The 4,910-nt window shown below is 34.9% G+C and overlaps 1 long non-coding RNA gene across 1 annotated transcript; it reads left to right on the forward strand.

The window, feature by feature from the left end:
• Nucleotides 1–1,736: 1,736 nt before the first annotated feature.
• On the forward strand, nt 1,737–3,771 carry LOC138853215 (uncharacterized). Its single transcript, XR_011392422.1, has 3 exons — nt 1,737–1,853; nt 3,073–3,194; nt 3,409–3,771. It is a non-coding gene; the product is annotated as an uncharacterized lncRNA (long non-coding RNA).
• Nucleotides 3,772–4,910: the final 1,139 nt, after the last annotated feature.

Below are 4,910 nucleotides of genomic sequence, written 5' to 3' on the forward strand. Positions count from 1 at the left end.
CATCAGGTGTGACTGGGGCTACGTCTTCTTGCACAGGTTTGGTCACGCGTCTGTTCTTTTCACATGCCGCCGCTATGTGGTCATACTCTCCACAAATGCGACACGTACGCCGCTGTCCAGGATATAAAACCATTACCTGTGTCCTAAAATCTTGAAGATACACATATGACGGTATGGGTTGGCGCAACGTCATCTTAAGGCTGAATGTACCTTCCGGCATACCTGTGTAGGCACCCATTATCCACTTACCCTGCTGGGCAGAATGCACAGTTCCATATTTCTCAAATACGTTTCTGATGTCAGCTTCGTTTGCCTCGAAGGGGACATTCCTCAATTTTATCCAGGTATAATATCGAGACACGTCCACCAGTCTCACACGCACAGCAGGAGTAACGTCAAAACACACATCTTGAAAGCGCGTAACCACCGATTCATAAACTGTCGCAGCAAGCAGTTTCACAAATACTCTATGCGCTCCGTTCAGCGCTACCCCATACAATTCACTATCTTGTATGCCGTATGTCTCCCTGATTATCTTGGGTAAGAGTATTTGAGCTGAACTAGGTGTAATCGCACCTCGAAGCAGTTCAATACCAATAGTGTTAACGCGTCTGCGATAACAAACCGCCATCTCAACACCAGTAATTTCCCAGCGGTGTCAACAGAGACACAACACCACCTCCTCGTACCACTGCTGTCAGGTTACTGAGGAGCGTCAGGCAAGGGGGTCTACACAGCCCAAGAGCGATGCAGACAATGAAAAAAAAATATATCTTTAAACGTATAAGAGAAAATTTTAGAAAGGACTTAATTTTAAATGAAGTCTTGTTAATTAACCAATTTTACCTATTCGGCACGACATTATATATATATATATATATATATATATATATATATATATATATATATATATATATATATATATATATATATATGTCGTGCCGAGTAGGCAGAACTTGCGATCTTGGCTTAAATAGCAACGCTCATCTTGCCATATAGGACAAGTGAAAATTTGTGTATGCAATAATTTCGCCAAAATCATTCTGAAACTAACGAAAAAAATATATTTCACTGTTTGTTTATTACTAAATTATTGTAAACAAATCTGAAATATATTTAGTTGGGTTAAGCTAAAATAAATTGTTTTTGTTATAATAAGGTTAGGTAAGTTTTCTAAGTTCCTTTTGGTGCTAAATTATAAATTTTTACATCAACATTAATGAAAAAATATATCTTTAAACGTATAAGAGAAAATTTTAGAAAGGACTTAATTTTGAATGAGTTCTTGCTAATTGACCAGTTTTACATATTCGGCACGACATATATATATATATATATATATATATATATATATTATATATTATATATATATGTTTATATATATATAATATATATATATATATATATATATATAAATATATATATATATATAATATATATATAATATATATATATATATAATATATATATATATATAATATATATATATATATATAATATATATATATATATAAATATATATATATATATATATATATATATATATATATATATATATAATATATATATATATATATATATATATATATATATATATATATATATATATATATATTCAGCATCATTACTTGTAATACAAAACGTTCAAAACGTCTTTACCGACACCAAATATATTTTAAAAAGTACTGGTTTCACCAAAAACAAGCTAATGGTAATGGTAATGGCTACCTTGCTGGCGTCGTAGCAGTTATCGTTGGAGTTGCCACTGTCAACATCGTACCACTTACTGTCTACTAATCACCACTAACAAGTCCGATCGCAAATATATATTCAGCGAGTAACACTATAACAAGGTAAAACATAAACCGTCGGCCGGTAAGTTTAACATTACAACACACACCAGCAGCTGACACTTGTTTCCCGGCGGTGTTTCAGCCACGTAGGTCTACCACCTTATCATTTCAGAAAAAAATAACAACGATTTATAGTTTTTACATAATTTTTCCATAGTGTTAATACAGAAACATTCGTAAACATGTATTTATGAACTCTATTTTGTCAGTTTAGAAGTAAAATTGGAGATTGCAATCGTTTGTCGTTACGTAAACAAATAATGAGGATAATACCATACATCTTCGGAAAGTCTGAGAGAGAGAGAGAGAGAGAGAGAGAGAGCGAGTTAATGGAAGCCGCTTACTTCTATAAGTTTTTCTTATTTATTAGATTATTCATAATGTGGATACGATTTATTTTTGCATTTAAATAATGTTACCAACTGTCACAATAACTTACGACTTCCTAAGAACTATTAATGCTCTGCCATTTACAATATCTGATAATAGGTTTGATATCCTGTAATGTACTAACAACTTATTATGTCCTACCATCTTATAATGGCCTGAAAACTTGCAGTGTTCTATTCTGACAGTTTATTATGCCTCGACAACTTGTAATGGCATAACTTACTGCCAACTTTTAATGTATGACCATTTATGTAAATAACAAAAAAGCACAATACCGTGACTGGATCATTACACTTTGTAAATGGTCTAAGTCGGACCGAAACGTCGTTGTAAGCTCCCCTCTGCTATGTGTGGGTTATTTGTGTACCACTTATGTGTTCACAACTTATAATGTATGCAACATATACTGCCCTGACAACTTGTAGTGTCCTGATAACCTGTGATGTTCTGACATTTTATGTCCTGATAACTTACAGTGTTCTGATAACTTAAATGTCCTGGACTTAAAATGATCTTCTAACTTAGTGTGTGTTTTATGGCAATTTCAGTGGGAAAAATTAATGATCAAGACAATACTACTACGTGGCATGATGCCAGAGTCGTCCATTTGTTAGCTACAGTTTTCTCGAATCATGACAGCTGATAATGGTCTGACAACTTATAATGACTGACGACTTGTAATGATTAAAATTTATTTGCAATCAACTTATAGTCTGACAATTTATAATGTGCTAACTACTTAGTTTGACAACTAATAATGGCCTGATAACTTGCAACGTTCATATAACTTGCAATAACTGACAGCCTCCTATTAATATTCTCTTAACAGGAGGCTGTCATACCTGTCATCGGTTTCAAGAGATGCCCTACGTTCGCGGCCAGACCTGAGGCCAGGTTTTCCATAGTCTCTTCGCCAGAGTATATACGTGCCAAACTATTTGTAGGGTCCATGTAAGTATATTGAAGCATAAAAATGTTTCTAAAAGGTCAGCTTAGCCTCTTCACTTAATACCTTACATTTATTAAATTTACATGCAATTATTTCGCTATTTGGATGTGGTAGCCTAGTCTGTGATTTCTCTAGCTTCGATTGAAGAATAATCACGGAAGCTATGTAAATTGCTACATACACAGTGATGCTGTATTTCATTTTTTTTATTTTCAGATTTTAGAGTTACAATATCCCAATGCTGGTTTTTAGATGAAGTTATGGAGTATTCACAAAACTGGACCATATCAAGATTCTGCTTTGTCTGCCTCAGGCATTTAGCAAGGGTGATTGGATATTCCACCCTGCATCCATTCGTGCTATGATCCCCTGCTGCTTTGCTTATAATAGTAAATTATGCACGTTATCTGCCTTGTTACTATGCACAAATGCTCCGCCTTGCCATCGATCATCCGGATATACTCGTTCATGCAAGTTAGATCCTCAGTGCAGCTTGGGGAGAGAAATCTTTTTTGCAGAATTCCTGTAGACCCGACAAAAGAAAGAGATCAACTAGGATACTCACCCTCCTGGTTTAACCAAAGGATTCAGCCTAAAAGCAAGAGCTATCAGCAGATACGACCTGATGATTGAATGCAGTTCATACATCAGATAGCTAAGGAAAATGGTAGGTCGAGAAAGTTCCTAGGAGCTATTTTATTTAGATCTGCATCTACCTGCGTTGGATGTAGAAGGACGATAATAATATCAAAGCCTTTATAGGTCAGTTTGTCAACTGGTGTCATGGCCTCACGAGTCTTAGCCAGTGACCTTGTCGGGGCTCATAGCATAGGAAATAAACCAGAACTCTAAGAAAAAAAGTTTGGGGGAATAAAAAAAAACTGCTACAAAATTCTATGAAAATAAAGATACCTAATTTCAAAACATTAACTCGCTTGAAGAGAAAGTCTGCTCGAGACAAAGTACAAGAAAAACGAATGATCCTGATAACCGACAGAAAACATTTATGCGGCACATGATTCGTGTTGTCCAGAGGGAAGAGCAGAGATGTTCCAGCACAGCCACAGGAAACACATGGAAACAGTGGTGGACCTCTGCTCATCAGTGTTCTTACTTGTATTATGTTGGAATGTATATTAGGAGACATTTTATTTTGCACATTTATCTAAATGGTACCAAATTTTTAAAGGCCGTTAAAGTGAAAAATTGTCATGAGCTTTCAGGAAACTTACCGAAATTGAAATAAGCCTATTGATTACTGACATATTGCTGGTTAAAATTTACCATGTAAAAGCAAATAAATATTGATTGTCTTATTTACCTAAATTAAAAAGATAAAGAACTTAAATTTCACATAATGAGAATCTCAAAGTATTTATAAGTGATCAAAAACTGTTCTCCGGTGCATGTCTATCTCGGATGTATACAATAAGAAAGTTTACTCATTAATTCGGTGGTGACTTTATGCTGTTACTTGAATAAATCTGTTTTATAGCTTTCAGTTTTGTTGTACTGGGTTGATATACTCAGTAACTCACACCGATAACTAAGCTACCACTCAGGCTTACCACATACCCTGCATACGGACAATTATCTTGCCAAATGACCATGTTCTGCCAAGTGAAGGCATGATGTCGCTCTGTTGCCAGCAGACAATATTCTGATAAATTAGACACATGTACAATTCTTGGGTATCTTTATTGAGGAAACGTTTCGCC

The sequence above is a fragment of the Cherax quadricarinatus genome, chromosome 25 (genome assembly GCF_038502225.1).
Source record: "Cherax quadricarinatus isolate ZL_2023a chromosome 25, ASM3850222v1, whole genome shotgun sequence".
Taxonomy (NCBI): Eukaryota; Metazoa; Arthropoda; class Malacostraca; order Decapoda; family Parastacidae; genus Cherax; species Cherax quadricarinatus.